At 34.5% G+C, this 20,048-nt stretch overlaps 1 pseudogene across 1 annotated transcript; it reads right to left on the bottom strand.

The window, feature by feature from the left end:
* Positions 1-3,112: 3,112 nt before the first annotated feature.
* Positions 3,113-8,564, bottom strand: LOC149140025 (alpha carbonic anhydrase 7-like; annotated as a pseudogene). Its single transcript, XR_016265059.1, has 7 exons — positions 8,436-8,564; positions 4,353-4,512; positions 4,160-4,266; positions 3,965-4,067; positions 3,704-3,871; positions 3,550-3,603; positions 3,113-3,288 (listed from the first exon to the last, which is right to left on the bottom strand). The product of XR_016265059.1 is annotated as an alpha carbonic anhydrase 7-like (transcript).
* Positions 8,565-20,048: the final 11,484 nt, after the last annotated feature.

The raw sequence follows: 20,048 nt of genomic DNA, 5'->3' as shown, positions 1-20,048 counted from the left end.
GAATATTTTTTTGGTCGGAGTTTTCCGGAGTAACTGCGTGCAAGATATCAAGAAGAATTCTGGTTCAAAGATATCAAGTAGAATTTCGGCTTCAGTATTATTTAAGCTCGCTGCTAGTAAGTTACAGACTTTTTAGCAATTAAGACATTGTTCAACATTGGGTTCAGACTTTATCTGCAAATATTGCCTTATGTATGTTAATGTTCTGTCTTCTTAGTGCAGAGGCCTACGCTTCCACAGTAGAATTGGGTCCGAGGTTCTTGTCCCAGCATCTGAAGTTTGGCATGGTTTATCCCATTTCTCTACAGGTGAGTTTTCTATTGTCCACAGGTTTATAATTTTTCCCAGGAAAAGTTCGTGACTACTTTTCCTTCTTTTGTGTATTGTTGTAGGATCAATTCACGGAGCAAGGTTTCTTCTCACTCCATATTCTCGCCCAGGTGACTATGTGCATGGCTATTCCACCATTAACTACTCTCGAGACTCAAAATGTTGTTTGGATTTCACTAATACAGGTGCCTATTCGTTTATACAAGCATTCAAGATTTCTTCTGGAGCGTTAGTGCTCGAGAATATTGATCCTCTGTCGTGATTTAACAAGGTTTCTTTTCTTTTTTACAATTGCCTAGGTGTGTTGTTCCCTTTATTTCATTTTTGAGCTTTAAAAAGGCTTGATGATTCTTTCTAGTGAGTGGTTTCACAATGGCCTGAACCTCTTTGGCCTTTAGCGCTTGAGTCGACACAAGTTGCATCCTTTTCTTTATTTCCATTTGTGCTTACGATGGTAAAGGGTTGTATGTCGTTCTAAGGCCTTTTTGTCTTAATATGATTAAGAGTCGGTCAGCAGACCTAGACTTTCGCGGAAAGGTTGTTGCTGAATCTATGTCATCTTTTGTTGGTTTTTTGCAAAGATTGTTTATAGTGCGACGGTAATTATGTAAAGAAGACCTCTATAGTTTGGGAACTACATGAAACCTACTCGTTTCGAGTTCAATTTATATAGACGATGGCCCATCTCTTTCTTTTGGGATTATATAAGAAATATCCATTGCATATTCTTCTTTATCCACTATGTAATATCAGAACACTATTTGAATGGAAAGGATGCTGATATTGTTTCTATGCTCTACCCAGTTTCAGAATATATTTATGTTTTTTATAATAGTATTTTACTTGTAAGATTCTTATCATGTTATCCCAATTTGTTAAGATGAAAATTGGCCGCTTAAATATCTATTTGAAAAATTTGTTCTTTATTACGTTTCCATCTGAGTTTGGGGGGACTGCACCAGGTTTGCTAGCCTCCTAGCACCACCTGGAGCTAACTCGCTCTACTGGGTATTGCTCGGTGTTCAGCACTCCTGTAATATTTCATAAGCATTCTATCTTCTTATATTCCACAGTTCGTATTTCAGAATTTTGTGTTATATCCAAATTATAACACTATTTAGCTTGGCTGCAATTTTTGTGTTTTGCTGATATCTATCTATTACAAGATTCCCGGCGACTTCTAGATGGGGTTTTGAATTTACAGTTCTTTGTGCTGATTCTAGGTTTTAGATAGGTGCGAATATTTTTTTGGTCAGAGTTTTCCGGAGTAACTGCGTGCAAGATATCAAGAAGAATTCTGCTTCAAAGATATCAAGTAGAATTCCGGCTTCAGCATTATTTAAGCTTGCTGCTAGTAAGTTACAGACTTTTTAGCAATTTACTTTCACACCTGGTCAATTTTCGATCTGTATTCATATATTTCGGAATGGGATAATTTGTTCTCCCTCTAAACAGTTTTAAGTGTTTTCTATCTACACTGTATAATTTAGTTGTTGTAGTCCCAATTAGTTACCGCAGTCTAATTCAAAAGCATAAAATTTGAGCCTTTACTCTAGCAATAGGTCCTATTTGAATCATGATTGTTATAAATTTTCTCGCAATTAGTATAATAGGTATCTCAGGGATTAAGAGTTTATTTTTTATGATAGGTGTCCAATTTCTGAGAGGTGGTGGCAATGAGTAGCTCAAAGGTGGCAGCAAGGCGGTGACACAATTGCATGGCAAGGCCGTGAGTGAACTTTGGATAAAATGTGTTTTGATGCCTATTAAATTTACATAAAATGTTATGAATTAATGTTGGGATCTTCCGGAATCTTCGGGTTTAATTTGGCTCAAAGCCCTGCAATGTCTAATTTGTCTCAAAACCATATTAATGGATTATATCAAACATATCTTCAGTGTCATGTAGAGCACGATAGCACACAATGGCTAGAGTGGCATACTTTTTCACTAATTACCAAAATTTCTTCCATTATTGTAGTGTTGAATTCTTTCTATCCTACTACAGACTAGTTATGTATTTTCTTCAATTTTATTTCTTCGTACGAATAGGGTTTACATGTAGTGAAACCCTAACACTAAATTAATGTTGGTTTCCATTTTAACCTTTATAAATTAGGATCATTCAATTTTTATGCTTTTCTTATGTAGAGAGAGGTATCTTAAGTTATAATTTAGTTTACTAATCTTATTTTGTTTAGTTTACTAATCTTATTTTGTTTATGCGTAGCTGAATGGGCCGATTTACCCGGAGATATGGTTGTCTTGAACATGTATCTAAACAATTTTATTTCTCAATATTTCCACATATTTCGCTTCCATGGTTTTACATTCAAATATGACTCTTCTTATTTTATATTACTAATGTTTTTATCTTGATATCCCCAGGTTGAAGAGGAAGGAAATAAAACCTAAACATACTAATCCCCTATAGTATTTTCAATCGTTACAGGTACGACTTGAGGAAATAAAAGAATTTTGCTTCCGTTGTACCAAAGACATTCAACTTAATTCCTAAATTGACTTTCTCTTCCTTAGTTTACACGTCATACATTTCTCAATTCACCCCAAACTTTGTGTGAAGTTATCCTAACGTGAAGATAAAAGTGATTTGTTCATGATATCCTGAAATAGGGTTTTTGCTAGACTTCTAACCCTCCCATGGATACCATGTGTATAAAACGGTTATGAGCCTTAACAAATGGCATATTATATGGTTAGGCAGGGACTACCAGCTGCATGCAACACTTGTTTAATAAAACTATTACATGTACTGTATATTAACTATACTTTGTCATGCTTTCTTAATTTAAGAAATAGTTATGCTATATAAGGCACAACATTATTCCTATAAAGGTACAACATTTTTCCAATTCAAGAAGAAATCCATTCTTGACTGTAAATGCCAACAACTCTTCCATTTAAGGATTGGATAGGTCTAGCATTTTGATCATAACCCTGCAAAATACAATAAATTGAATATTAATTCACTTCAATTTATAGAATATATATATTTTTAATTAAACATCATAATATATTTATCTAAAATAACATAAATGCATAATTTTAAACTTACTATTCTAAAACAATAAATATGTGAAATAATAAATCTGTGTAAACATTAATAAATCTGAGCTTTAGTGATAACGCAAACTATAATATTATACAGTTAATTGTATTTCGCCATAAATTAACAAGAAGCGAGTACCCAGTACTTACATCATGGACAGCTGCTTGCAGGGCCCTCACTTGGTCTTCCGACACTGTCTTTATCTGCACATAGATTAGTCAAAAAGTCTCAGGTCACAGGGTCGATACCCATGAACGCACATTTGTGTTTCGGCGATAACGAGAAGGGGGATCATAGAAATACCTCGTCAATCACGGTCCAAATGACTCCCTCGGTGCAAGCAGGGGTGGTGAGAGATCCCATGTACCTGTAATATCTACTGCCATCGAATTTTATGTCATTCGGATTCACCGGACCAAGGGGTTCCACTGGCGGTTCCATATGCGCAATGGCGTGGATCACATCCATTAACTGTTCGTTATACCCCCAACATAGTCAGCACAATATAATCGCTTCATAATTATATATAGAGAGAGAGAGTGAAATGAGATTTCACAAATATACCTGCGACAGGAAAGGGTCAGACGGGCCATCCCTGTAAATGATTCCAATCACGGCAATTTCGCTGTCCTCCGCTTGGTGCACCAGATGGATTTCTAGTGGATGCCTGTAATTTCAATGCAAAACTGTGAGCAACGCCTAAATAGCAGAGTATAATTTAGTGTAGCAAAGATGGAAAAGAGGGTTTTGAGATTGTACTGCTCTCCATTTATGGTGTGCTCCGCCGGGTGGTGCCAATGGCATTGATACAGTGTGAAGCTTTTCCCTTGTATCTCAAGACTACCGGCGCCTTCAGCCCAGTTCACCTGATGCAACACAGCCATAGGAGTAAGAGGGAATCGAACCCGAAACCTTTCTGCAGAAGCTTTAAAAAAAAGGTTGCATTACTCACCATGATGTCGTGACCCCTGTTCACAAGGATTGCATTTTCAGGGTAATAGTTTCTGTGGAGCGTGCCGAGGTCATGGAGATAATATGGCGTTGCTCTTCACCACATCGATGGGAGACTGCTCCGTCCCGTTATTGCCAAAAGCCAGGGAAGAAGAACATTGCTTGCCAAAAGCCAGGGAAGAATAACAGCAACAACAACTGGCAGGGAAAAAGCAGTGAAATATCCTCAAGAGTGAATAAAAGAATGGGAAAAAGCAGTGAGATAACCGATATTTGGAAAAAGCAGTCACACTTCAAATCAACGGTTGAAAGTGTTTCACCTGATCCAACGGAGCAGGGTAAAAGTGTTGATGATTGTTAATGCATAGGAAGGCCTATCGGCCTAATTAAACAACAAACTTGTTTTTAGTGCAATTTTTTGCACTTTAGAGTGCTTTGAGGTGAAATCTTGATTTGTGTTATTTAAACTGGGTTTTTTTTATTGTATATATGTATTCAATACTTGAAAAACCTATAGGACACTTAGATTATGCAAGCGTTACCCCATTAAACTTGTGATTTCAATAAATTCCTGCTGGATTTTAGAGAAATTAGACCAGGGAAACCCAAGAGAAAAGCTTCCAAAAAATCTCACTACATTAAACAACTTCTCATCCATTTTCTAGAATCCCCACAACCAAGATTCAAATTTCTAAAAGAAATTCAAATAGTTTTATTTTCCCGCTTCTTCCTCACAATGGAACCAGGGCTCAAATCCCGAAAACGATATTCGAAATATTTTCGTATAATCGAGAGTTTAGATAGTACTGGTATGAAGAAAGGCTTGTTGATTACTTTTTAACTTTCTATGGATTGAAACTTTGAAAGTTTCAACTGATACATTGAAACTTCAACCTCTACTCGGGGATGGAATTTGACCGGCATTTTGCCTGTCATGAGGCATTTTGCCCATATTTGACGCCTAAAATTTCTGGATGTCTGTCTTTTCGAACGTGCTTGGAACCGTGGGAAACATATTTTTGATGGGCAATAATTTTCTCAAAACGTTATTAAATCCTATTTATTTTCGCTTCGCTTTAAATTTTGTTATATTGTATGTTTATTTGTATTAATAATACAGATTTGAGATGAGTTACAACTTGATCTGAGATGAGTTGTAATTGACAAACTTGCAACTTGTTGCGTACAAGGTTCAAATCAATATAAATCGCATATGAACAATATCACTAGGGAAAATCGAAACTAAATGGAACATGAGTAATTGAGTTCATATGGAATGATGTTAAAATCACTGCACCAGTTCGCCTAGTATGTAAACACATTTTATTCTGCATAATAATATCTGGTTAGAGTACAGTTTCACTTTATTTATTTCGGCATACACTACAATCCATTATGGTGGATGTTTAAAGCATATGGTAGATGTTTAAAGCATGTCAGCGACTTCGAATTTTTTTCTTTGAGAAGAAAAAATATGTGTCATATTAGGATGAATTTATCCATTTTAATGAACGTAGCAGTTACCCTTAAGGGACAACATGTCACAGAGAGGTAAGTGAAAGTCTCTTAAAAAACTATTAACCTTTATAATCATCGAAATATGCATAGCATTACAAGTAGGACAACGATTCAACTCATAGAGTGAGACTTGGATCTCTATAATCATCGAAATCTGCATAGCATTACAAGTAGGACATCGATTCAACTCATAGAGTAAGACTTGCCATCTCATCCTTTTTTTTGTAGGGGCAATGGGTATTACAATGTTACATTATTTTTTAGAACACATTTTATTGATAGTTAGAAAACTAAAGCTGCACATTCCACATTTAGGCAAAGACTTAATCTTTTCATAGATATACGAAAGATATACTTCAGTTGCATAGATCCAAAGAAACTAGCTCAAGCTACTCCATAAGATTATTCAGGTCATTTCTCAGAGACCTGTTCTACTAAATTCTTTTTCTGTAAATTGTTCTATAATTGCATTAAAAATAGCTAAATCAAATAAATTTCTTAATGGACCTCGCCAGGGGCTTTAAGAGAGTAAAAATTGCCTAGGATTTAGTGAAAATGGGGTTGACCGTTGACTCACTAAGCACAGTGCAAAACAACCAGACTTTAATACATAATTTAATCTGTTAAGGAGTGCAAAAAGGCCCTTAATTTGTGGCAGAAGAATACTTCAAAAGTATGATGTGTTTGTGTCTCACCAAGTAGTCAAATACTAGAACTGTGCAAGTTAAATCAAGAAATATTTCATTATTTTGTGAGACCAAGACATAGGTTAACCTGTTCTACATGAACTTGTTATTCCATCCCAAACAAAACACGTTAATTGGGTTACTGCATTCATTTCACCCTTCGGCATCAAGGAGAAAAGATTCAATGCATTCACATCTTACCCATCAACATCCAGGAGAAGAGATTTAAGTCATTCACATCTTCCATCCCTTAAAATGGTAAGACAAAGATACCTGCAGCATGAATGAATGAATTTCTGACGAATTGTCATCAAGGAAAAACTCAGGAAAAAACTATATTTATGTATTCACTACTTCCCGATACACTCACATGCTTAAGTTACAGCTGATGCTCAACGAAGTAGATTTTTTGATGTCAAGGCTTAGGACTAATTCGCCTCCCTCTGGCCATCCATTTATAGCTAGCAAACTAGCAATATGTCAATCTCATTCAACCACATGGTCCCTCTCGTTGTTTCCACCATGGATCGAGCTACTCCCTTGTAATGAATGTGAAATACCCTGGAGCTTTGGAGCTTTGAGCCTAATAATCATTGTCCACACCACCTCACAAATCTCACTCTCAAATACCAGTGAGCAACGGTTATCCCATGTTAGTGTTCCCTTCAATTTCATTATTAAATTTGAACATGTGTCTCTCAAAATGAAATCCTAAAACCCATTAATAAAGCACAAATTTGTATGTTATGAATTATTTTAACTTACTCTTTTAATTTTTTGGCATGATATAATTTTGTTTTCAGTTATAGTGTCTCATATTGATTGATAACAACTTTTTGTCAAACCCACATACCTAGCATAATATTTTCTAAAATAAATAAGTGATGTGTGTGTTATGATCATTTTGTAATTAGGATAAATATATGAATTTTTTTTAAATAGTTATATTATTGAAGGGTATTTTTTTAATCAAGCCTCTATTTGTAAATGGGTTAATTTATTATGAAAATATTATTTTGGAAAGGCAAAATTTTATACACAAAGTTTTTTGCTGAGTAAAATAAAAATAAAAACATATTAAAAAAAAAAGTATGACAGTTAAAAGGAAATCCAAATTCCAACCCTCTCTCTACTGCTCAGAGAAACTTATACAAATTCCAACCCTGCCTCTACTGCACAGAGAAACTTGGATCTGAATTTGTGTTCCGATTGTTTTAGATTGACGGAAGTCGAACATGATTGTAGCCTGCACTAAACTTGTTTATAATCGGTCTGTCCAGCTTAGACGTCAAAATTACTGGAATCTTCATGTGAATCTACTGATCTGCTGCCATAATTCCTTCTTAGGCGGCCACCTTGCACGCTAAGACATACTGATGTTTTTCAGTTTTAAAATGTCTGTGTCGCTTTCGAGTTTCAATGCTCCATATTTTGGAGAAGTTAGTGGTGCCAGAGTGAAACCCTAACACAGGCTCCGCACACCGACATGAAACTCGCTCTCTAATCACTTTGGTGTAATTATGATAGCTACATGGACGGACCTCGGTGCGCCAGCGCCTTTCCAGAGCTTAATCATATAATGACCGCAGAAGCTTGATCATATAATCAAAGCAGAAGCTTAAAGAAACAAAATTCGACAGTCTCGGCATCATTTAGAGCTAACGATATTCATTCTTAATTTGCCTGTCCTAAGGGCCACGGCGTTGAAGTTTCTGGAATAAATATATTTAGACTTAATTCATACAATTTGCCAGAAAGCGTGGTAGATACTCCTGAAATCTATGAGCACCAATCGTATTGAAGAAGAAAAAACTCGAAAGCGAAATGGATCAAAGTTTTCGTGAGCGCCATTAAAGACATAGAATATTAACGGCCGAGACTTGCGAGGACGCAAAGACCGGGCAACAGACATCAAATACACGCCAAGCGTGGGAATTTTCAGTGAAGTCTTCGCATGTTCCGTCAATTTTGGCGTAAATTAATGCATTTCTGACAGTAGTATCCGGCATGGAGCTGTGCGTAATGATGCGGAGAAAAAGAGCGCCAGATTCACAGAAGCTCGGTATTTGAATTTTGCATTCTTTTATTTGGATATGGCATAAAACATAATCATTATCCATAGGGCTCCATGCATAAAACATAATCATTATCCATAGGGCTTCATTTTTCGTTTAGTGATGAGGAGAAAAGTGTTGAAGATAATGGAGAATATCTTAGAATAGGTAGAGTTGGTATGGTTAAGGATAGGAATTAGTTTCTATTTCTTAGGATGTTGTTCTAACTTTCTTAAGACCATGTTTTCTATTTAATGTGTAATGTGCATAAACAATGTAGAGCGTTCTGCAAAGCGAGACTCGCTTGGTTCAGACTCTCTTTCGTATCGCTGACCAGGGGATTTTATTTCATTTAATACAAAATTGTCATTTTTATCATGGTATCAGAGCGTCAAGGCTGAGGAACCTGTACGCTGTCTAGTGGGTGCAACTAAACCGAAATCGTCACAGGTTTTGAGTGGATAGGCGCGACGATAGCACTATTACACTTCTCGCGATTTTTATTTTTCGACTGTCGCAGGTTTTCAGTGTACATCTGTGACAATCTCAGATATTAGGTGTATATCTGCGACAATCTTGGATATTAGGCATACATCTACGATGACGTCTCGGATATTAGGTGTACATCTGCGACAGTCTCAGAAAATTGATGTACATCTGCGACGATCGTGTAAACAACAAAAAGGCTCTGAGAGAAGGCTGCAGAAGCTGACAACAGAAGGTTGTCTGGAGGCTGTGAAGGAAGCCACGGTGATCTCCGAGTGTGCTGCGAGATCAAACAACATTGAAGATCAATGATCTGTCTTTGGCATAGATCTGGGGTAAATCTAACATTTTTTTTTTTACCTGTCGAAATTTTTTTCTTCTAAATCGTCAAGATGAATAACAATATGTTTGAAGCATGCTTGAATGAGCATAAAAAGCTCGATGGTTCCAATTATGCAAATTGGAAATTCAAGATGCAAACTCTACTAGACATGCAAAGTGCTTGGACGATTGCGAATGGGGATGAACCGAAACCCGCGGCTGGACCAGCATCGATCCAAGATTGGGAAAAGTGAGAAGGTAAAGCAAGGACGTTGTTGAAGATGTCAGTGAAACACTGCATCATACCACACATCAAAGAGTATAAGACAACTAACGAGATTTGCGGAATTCTGAAGGAGTTGTATGAGATCAAGAATTCAAATCGTCTTCTATTCCTCAAGAGTAAGATCCTATCCTTGAAGATGGAGGAGAATGAAACAATTGCTTCATTCGTAGCAAGGCTCAAAGATCTGAAGAAAAAATTGGCAGACATTGGTCATACAGTTGATGATACAGATCTTGTAATAATTACCATGAATGGTGTTACTAATGATTACCAAATGTTCATTATTGAGATAAATGCCAGAGAGAAGATCCCAAATTTTGAAGAGCTGACAGGAATACTAATGCAGAAAGAAGAAAGAAGATCGACTTTGGAGCCCCAGAGTGTCGATATTGCATTGATGGCGAAGAAAAACTTCTTCAAAGAGAAAGAAAGTCCACAACAGCGAAAAGGAGCAAACTCACACAAAAGACCGAATCGGACCCAAGGTATGCATCTGAATAGAAACTATTCTAAAACTAAATGTTTTTATTGCGGAAAACTGGGTCATATTGCCAGGGAGTGCAGTGAGAAGAAATATCATGAAGAACAACAGACGTAGAAAAGACATGAAGGTCATCTCGCGAATGACAATCATGTGCAGAATTTCAGATTGTTCATGGTAGATCGTGATGAGAATGTTAATGCAAACATCTGGTATATAAATTCAGGAGTGTCAACACACATGACAGGGAACAAGCATTGGTTCGAAGATTTTAAAGAAATCAACGAAGGAGCACAGATTTACCTAGGTGATGATAGAAGTCATCAAATCAAAGGGTGTGGGAAAGTTTCTATCATTCTACCTAATGGTAATATCAAACAAATTCATAATGTTATGTATGTGCCTGGCATAACAAAGAACTTGATTTCTGTATCTATGATTATAGATCAAGATTTGAAATTTGAATTCTTTAAATTTAATTGTTATATTAAATATCTGCTAGATGGCATGAAGACAATTGCTATAGGAATCCAAACAGGAGGATTGTACAAGTTGGATGTAAGACCTACACCAGTTCGAGCATTGACAGTAGCGAGCCTGACTACAGAAGAGCTATGGCATCAGAGATTTGGCCACATCAACTACAATGATTTGTTGTTACTACAAAAGAAGGAAATGGTAAGAGATCTTCCTATGCTAAAGCAAGTACAAAATGATTGTGATGCATGTACATTAGGAAAAATGCATAGAGAAGAATTCCATGTTCGAGTAAAAAAGAAACAAAGGGATATACTTGAGTTAGTGCACACAGACCTTTGTGGAGCCATGCAAACAAAATCATTAGAAGGTGCATTGTATTTTCCACTGTTTATTGATGACTATACGAGGTTTTCTTGGGTGTATTTCTTAAGTAAGAAGAGTCATACCTTCAAATACTTTAAGCAGTTTAAAAATATGATTGAAAGACAAACAAGGAAACAGATAAAAATTCTCCGTTCTGATCAAGGGGGAGAATACGGGAAGGATGAGTTTATCAAGTATTGTAAAGATCATGGAATTTTGCAGCAATTCACAGTACCCTATACTCCACAGTAGAATGGAGTAACAAAAAGAAAGAATAGAACACTCGTGGAATGTGCTAGAAGTATGTTGAAAGGTAAGAATCTTTCGAATTATTTTTGGGCTGAAGCAGTGAATACAACAGTTTATTTGAAAAATAGGAGTCCTACAAAGAGTCTTGAGTCTAAAACTCCTTATAAAGCATTATATGGATTTAAGTCTGCAGTAAAACACTTAAGAATATTTGGATCTAAATCATTTGCCCACATTCCAAAGGAAGATAGAAGAAAATTAGATTCAAAAGCCATCAGATGTACCTTTATAAGGTATTGTTCACAGTATAAAGCTTACAGATTATTTAATCCCTCTACTCGCAAAATTTTTGTTAGTAGAGACGTCAAATTCTATGAGCAAGATCATGAAGAATCTGATGAGCACAATGAGGAATTGGAAATTCCGTACTTGGTGGAAGAAGAAGCAGAGACAAATCAGGGTCAGCGGCACACAAAGGCAAATGATGAATAGCAACAGCAACAACAACAGCATGAAGAAAAAGAAAATGATGATCAAATAAGGTTTGAAGCCACCCCACCACTCAGGAGATCAGGTAGGAAAGCTCAAATGCCTACAAGATATAGGGAAAATGTTTTTATAACTAGTATGATGAATGTGGTTGAACCTTCTAGTTATAAAGAAGCAAATGAATGTAGTGAATGGAAAACAGCCATGGAATAGGAATATGATTTAATATTCAGAAATAACACTTGGGAATTGGTTGAACTTCCTATAATAAAACAAACCATAAGTCGTAAATGGTTATATAAACCGAAGATTAATGTAGATGGAACCATAGAAAAGCTAAAAGCTAGGTTGGTAGCAAAGGGGTACTCACAAAAAAATGGATAGACTATGAAGAAACATTTGCCCCTGTAGCTAAATTGAACACTATCAGAATGTTAATCGCTTTAGCTACTAAGAAACATTGGATGATGCACCAACTAGATATAAAGTCTGCATTTTTGAATGGAGAACTAAAAGAAGAGATTTATCTAGAGCAACAAGAAGGGTTTGTCCAGAAAGGAAAAGAACATTTAGTCTGTAGATTGAAGAAAAAACTTTATGGACTAAAACAAACTCCTAGGTCTTGGTATGAAAGAATTGATTCATTTTTTCTGCAAGCTAGCTATAAGAGAAGTAAAAATGACCCTAATCTTTACACCATGAAAGATGAACAAGGGCGTGTAGTGTTGATTTCATTGTATGTAGATGATTTGATCATTACAGGTGATGCTACATATCTAATCGATGAAATCAAGCAACAAATGTCACAGGTGTTTGAAATGAAACACCTCGGTGAACTCAGATACTGTTTAGGTCTTGAGATCTGGAGAGATTCAGGTCAAACATTTCTGTCCCAAGCAAAGTATGTCAAAGGCCTGTTAGAAAAGTTTAGGATGGATCAGTGTAAGCCTACAGCGGTACCATTGCAGCAGAACATCAAATTGCAGTGTGAGGATGGCTCAAAAGCGGTGGATGCAACACTTTACAGACAACTGGTTGGGAGTCTAATCTACCTAACCACCACTAGACCTGATTTGGCTTATGCAGTCAGTGTGCTAAGTCAATTTATGTCTAAGCCACTTGAAAGCCATTGGAATGCAGCGAAAAGTGTTTTGAGGTATCTACAAGGTACTGTAGATTACGGTATTATTTACACTGACTCCTCTGATGTTAGATTGGCAGGATTTGCAGATTCAGATTGGGCTGGAAATGTAGATGATCGCAGATCTATAACATGTTATGCATTCAACATTGGATATGAGGTGATCACATGGAGCAGCAAGAAGCAGAACACAGTCTCCTTGTTCTCAGTGGACGCAGAGTATTAAGCCATGCGTGCAGCAACGTTTGAGGCAGTTTGGTTGTGGAGACTTCTCCAAGATGTTGGGGAAGAATAGATAGATGCAACAACAATCAGATGCGACAATCAAAGTTCAATCAAACTTGCCAACCATTCGGTGTTTCGCAAAAACACTAAACATATTGATACACAATTCCACTTTGTCAGGGAGAAAGTGCAATCCAAAGAAATCCATTTGGAATATTGTAATATATGTGATAATGTTGCAGACATTTTCACTAAGTCTCTTGGAAAAGTTAAGTTTCAAATGTTTAGGGAGATGTTAGGGATATTTGTGAACCCATTCTCCATTAAGGGGGAGTGTTGAAGATAATGGAAAATATCCTAGAATAAGTAGAGTTGGTTCACGTAACCTCAAGATAGGAATTAGTTTCTATTTCTTAGGATGTTGTTCTCACTTCCCTAAAACCATGTTTTCTATTTAATGTGTAATGTGCATGAACAATGTAGAGCGTTTTGCAGAACCAAACTCTCTTGGTTCAGACTTTTTTTCGAAACGGTGACCAATAGATTTTATTTCATTTAATACAAACATGGTCATTGTCATTTTTATCAAAAAGGAGCGCCAGATTCACAAAAGTGCGGTATTTGAATTTTGCATTCCTTTATTTAGATATTGCATTTAATTACTGAAAACGGTCACGGCTGTTTTTGCGTTTTTGACCAGTTTTTATGGTTGACCACAAAACTTTTAAAAGCCTCACCACTGATTTTGTGCAAACCGGAGGTCACTGATTATGAATTGTGATCGGGACACAAGTTCATGGGATTAAAGGGTCAGCACTGTGGACTGTAGAAGAAGACAAGAAGCTGTCACTTTCATTTTGAACAATTGTTACAGCTTTCCGCGCACCGTGACAAAGATTGGCAGTATGCTCATTCCATTACCATTTCCCTGTTGTATTTCCATTTCAAGCTGAAATATCAGATGCATGAATTTGAATTTCGACGTGAAAGCTGCAGGTTGAGATGGAAAGTTATTGTCCGTCGTGATTTGAATCAGATAAGGAAAGGGAATCTTATTATTGAGCTCCATTCCCAGCTGGGCAATTAGATCCAACTCATTGTATTTGGCGGTTTAAAATTTAAATTGGAAACGTGAAATGAAATACAATGCATCTATTGATCGCGAGTTCGATTCTTGCTACGGCGAAATAGGTAAGAGCCATTCATAACAGTTTTGATGCGCTGAGTTTGATCAGGTGTCCAAGTCTCAAATCGAACTCTTTGTCATAAAGGTGTATTGAAAGAAATCATTTCAAATGAAATATAAAAAAAATTATTAAGAATTGATATGCGCTAGTTTAAGATTTATATATATATATATATATATATATATAAAATATTGGAAATGGATTGATATGCGCTGTCTAACATTAAAATTAGCATAGATTTATTATTGATCTATTTTAAATAAGGATTTAAAAATTAGCATAGATTTATTATTGATCCAGATTTAACATGAGTTTAAGATTAAAATTATTATAGATTTATTTTAAATAAGGATCTAAGATGAGCAGAGAGATCCAATTTTTTTAAAGTGTAAATTTTTGATAAACAAATATTATTTAAATATTTTATATAGTTAAAGGGTGGTTTTATATATTTTATATTTTATTTAATTATTACTTGTAAGACATAAATTAATTAGTTTAAGGGTGGTTTTGTTTTGGTCGAGTATCTTGTTCAAATCTAATGAGAATTAAGATATTGATTTTAAATTAATTGTAGTTTGAAGATTATTAAAAAATGGATACTTATTAAAAAATTTGATCGAAGGCTTTTTCAATGATGTCATAGCTGCAATTAATTGTAACCATGAAAAAGAAGACTACAACTAATGATATCACTTTTAAAATAAAGTAAAAAAACCATTAAAATAGAGTAAAAATAATCATTAAAAATGTTTTAATTTTTTTTTTTTTAAATCTAAATATAAATATAGATATATATAGGGTTTCATTTTTATTATATATGTATAAAAGAAATTATCATTCATATATATATTCTACTTTCACAAATTTCAATCATGATTTTATTTTTACTATATATGTGAAAAGAAACTTATCATCAAAATTAATAATAATATAGCTATTTACATTGACTAAAGAGAAAATTATTTTATAATCATTGCACTTTGTTTTGTATAGTCTCAACGAGCCTAATAGAAAGAAAGAAAGAAAATTATTTTAACAAGGCTAAAGATAGCCTATGGGACAAATTGTTTCTTCATCTGCTTGATATATTTGACCCTTTTTCTGTGAAGCCTCAGAATAAATGCTCCCAGTTTCTTGACAAACCCCTGGCTAAATAGATCATCCCAAGAGCTAGCTATCAACATATCTGCATAACTTTCCCTGTTGTCTTTGAAGGCCTCACATTCTAAAATGAAATGTTTTTCTGTTTTCACTTTACGAGAAGAACAAAAAATGCATACTCTTTCCTCCCACACTTCTTTGGCCTTTCCGAGTGCCCTGTTTCACAAGGGAGTTGATGAGAATTAGTCTTTAAGTGAACAATAAGAATTTTGGCTCTCCAAGAGATATTGACCTCTATGTATGCTTTTGGTTGATGACTATAAGTGGGATTAAACACCTCAATATAGTACTTTTTCTTTCTTCCTAGCTTCTTATCCCAAGTACGCTTATGGAACTTATCCATAATGAAAGATTTTATCTCTTTGTTGTTTATGACACACGTGTTCAAGCAAATACCACATTTAACCATTTGTTATTTTTCTACATCCAAGTCTTTTTTGTTGTTGCACAATATGTCATTAAAGACAACCTTAGGCCATCCACCCTCTTCCATTTGCTCATTTTTTTGCTTCAATAGGAGTAACCCCTGTTTCACTTACCAAGATAGCATAAGGAACTGCACTTTTAATCTTGAATTTGTTTGTAATCAAATAATGAATAGTATAGTTAAGGGTATGCGTTTCCTAATAATGATCATTTATCAATCTACCTCAAACATCAAAATTATCTATAACATTAAGGGGGTCTCATACACCAATACAATTAAATAACATCAATCCATAATAAGTGTAAAAAAACTTTAGGATATATTTCACATTGCTAAATTTAAAAGAAAATCATAAAAATCAACAAAATTATAACTTTATTATTATTATTATAAAACAAAGATTTTTAATTTGTAAATAGGTTTTGTTACAAATCATGGGTGAATACTATGAGCCAATATCATGGCTTATCAATATAATATGCTCAAAACACCATAATTCATTTCATATAATACTTGTTCATATGACACTTTTTTAAAATAATCAATCTAATTAAAAAGTTAAAAAAGGCATAACTATTCTTGATTTGTGAATATTACTAACACTATTCTAAATTATTTAGTTAACATTAAATCTCTACTATTTATCTAATAATTATTAATAATTAAATTAAAATGGTGAAAACCATATAATTATTAAAATATCTATAACTTCTCATTCTAGTTTTTTCAGATAAATTTACTTATTATACCTCTGCACAAGCATGATATTAAGTTTTTCTTTTGACTCAGTATTAGTTTGTCTTTGAAGAAAAATTTATGTGGCTTATCCATAGTTTAATATTGGGAATTCAATTTTTGTTATTTTTAATTATTATTTAAATTTATTTATTTGCAAGGTGATTGGTTGAGGTCTTATTATGGGTTGTTTAGTTACTATTTTTTTAATTGTATTTTGTTTTTATTTAACTTATTTTATTTTTATACTATTTCCAATTTGAAATGGATTATTATTATAATGAAAACATATTTTAATAAATTTAATTATATATATAATAAACACAAATATACATAAAATAAAATAAAATAAACCTATATATTAAATCAAATATATGTTAATACAAACAATATTAGTTAATTATATTTCTTAGTTTTTGATGATGACATTCAATAATAGAGTATAATTTTATTAAAAAATAATTGTGATACAGTTTTTGTTTTTATTATTTTTTAGTTTAATTAAGATATATTTAAACTAAGCATCATGTACTAGGTACTATGTAGTCCTTCTCTATAACTTAATTTTAGAAACTTCATTCCTTATTGTGAGGACCGGATTTCAATTTTCGAAAATATGCCTCCCTTTCAAGATTCAATCATTTATAATCTTGAAAAGTTTGTGCCAAAGTTGCGAATGAGAAATTTTCTTTCAGACATGAAACCTAAAGTGACTCTTCTCTCTGTAATAAAGTTTGTGTAAAACCCGTTCACAAAATAAACGAATTGTAACAGAACGATACTAAACTGTCTGATCCCATTAAAAGAAAGTAATACTCTGAGACTCCTTATGAACTAGACATTACTAGCTCCAATACCAATTTGAAGTAGGGGCTTCCTCTAAAGGGGAAAATGAAGCTTACCATGCAATTGTTATGTCTTCTATGATGAATACACGAACCCATACACGAACCTCTAGATATTCAATAATGCTCTTCAATGACCTCTTGCCAACATGAGAAAAACGTTCCTCGATCCTCAGTGAACCTTTGACGAACCTCAGATGAACCTCTCCTCTCACATAATAGTTAAAAAAGCATAACAAAACATAAAATCATGCGAATCCAAGGTACTTTGAAAGAGACTTTCAAAGTGATTGTAAGCAGTGCATGGAGTGCAATGGCGTGAAGTGTTTTCACCTTACCTGTAAGACTATTGCAGATCTAAAAAATTTCTCTGATGATCACATATTAGGCTACTTCATGAGAGGCCATCATCATTGGTTAGTCTTAACCAACGTAAACCATCAGATTATTCTCGGGAAAATAATGATTGTTCGAATCATTTATACAAAAGCATGGGAGACTAGTGGAGCATATCATCCTAATAATGGTTGATTCCCCGGTACAAATCCATTGGGAACATAACTTGAAAGACTCTAAGGGTTCTCGTGGGCTTCTCCTAAAAATAATCCACAGTGTATAGTAATGTCTTGTCACTTGACTTTGATAGTATAATATTTATGAATTTGTTTGGTTCTATTGCTTCCCTCATTCCAAATCAGACCGATATCATGAAAAAATTCTCTTAATGCTTCGTCTACAAGATCAGAATACATCATTGAATTCTTATACACCATATCATGTATCCAAGTGCTGGACTTAGGGCAAATATTTCTTTCTGGTACAAGGTGTTGTAAATCCTTATGAGGTTGTAGATTTGCATCCATTACTTTGGTGTTTCTTAATTGCCTAGTGGGTTTCCAATTTTCATCATAGATTGGCCATGAGGCGCTGTCTGGGATATTTATAAGTTCTTCTTGCTATGTTTTAGGGTCCCATTCAGTGACAAAAAACCATTAGATGATTTTCTTTTTCAAATACTCCTGACTCAAAAAATATGGTAGACAATTTCTTTCTCCCTTTATATGCTCGACATCAAAAAAAATATTTGCAAACAGAGCTTGCCATCTAGAAAACTTGGATTCTCCAGGATTTTTGATGTCTTTTGTTAACACTTTCTTTAAAGCAAAAGCATCAATTCTAAGAAGAAACTTTTTGTGTATGAGGTTGATGTCAAATTTGTCTATACAATTCCATGCAACTTTTATCTCCTTTTCAATTGTAGAATAGTTTTGTTCTGCTTGGTTCCATGTGCCTGAAGCAAAATGTATAACTTGTTCTTCTCCTTCTTTAGTTTGCTTGAGAATACCTCCCCATCCAATGTTTTTGGCGTCACTTTCTAAAAATTTTGGCAAATCCTCATCTGCAAGGTAGAGAAAAGGTAAAAGTTTTTACCTTAGATTTTATTTTTCTGATGGCATTGGTACGTTCTAAAGTCCAAGGCACTGGATCTTTTTTCAATCTTTGATTTAAAAATTTTCTATCATGGGCACATCCTTCATAGTAGTTGCTGATGTAGTTCAAGTAGCCTAGGAATCTCTGCAATTGTGTTTTATTTGTGATCATGTTTGGAAATTTATCAGCGAATTCAAGTGCAAGCTTTTGTAATGTGATTTGGCCATCCTCAATAGCATGTCCTAGGAATTTGATCTTTGTTTGAAACAATTCCATTTTCTCCATGCTTAGTACGAGCCCACTTCTCTTGACTACCTGTGTAAAAATCTGGACATGTTTGAAATGTTCTTCTACAAATTTAGAGAATATTAACACATCATCAATATACAGTAAACCAATCAAAGTATGGCTGGAAAACCTGGTCCATGACCTTTTGAAATTTGGATGATGCATGTTTTAGGCCAAAGGGCATGACATTCCACTCATAATGACCAACAAGAATGCTAAAGGCAGTTTTGAATCTATCTTCTTCTTTTACCACAACCTGCCAAAGCCCATATTTCATATCAAATTTGGAGAAAACTTAGCTCCTGCTATTCAGCTTATTAAGCTTCCTTTGTGGGGAATAGGATATGTATCATCTTCTAGTACATAATTTATAGGTTTGTAATTTATGACTAATCTAGGAACACCTCTAATTTGTTCTGAGTGTTTATTTACATAGGACCCATAGCATTTCCACGGACTACTAGATTCTCTGATCAATCCTCCTTTTAAGAGATCTAAGATTTCTTTTTGGCACAAAGTTCAGTATTCATTGTTCATAGGTATGGCGCTGATTTTGCATGATTTTCCATCATATTCTTGTTTGAACGGTAATGAAAACCTTTGTTGCTTTTGGGTTTTCAGAACAACAATCCTTTTCTAATTGCTCTCTAAGCTCTGAGATTTTTTGTTGTACCTTTGGGGATTGTAGTTGTTCTTTTATTCTGAGAGAGACTTGAAGTCTTTTAATTCTCCCAGTTTTCTTTCTATCACATTAACTTCTTGCATAGTCTGAACCATGGTGGATATTATTAGTGTTGAAATAAAAGGCAAAGTGATGGTTTGTAAGAAACCTTTGTTATCA

This window comes from Pinus tabuliformis, chromosome X (genome assembly GCF_031772625.1).
Source record: "Pinus tabuliformis cultivar Carrire ecotype Pingquan chromosome X, CPIR1, whole genome shotgun sequence".
Classification (NCBI taxonomy): Eukaryota; Viridiplantae; Streptophyta; class Pinopsida; order Pinales; family Pinaceae; genus Pinus; species Pinus tabuliformis.
The sequence above is the reverse complement of the archived record's forward strand: the minus strand, read 5'-3'. Positions and strand labels throughout refer to the sequence as shown.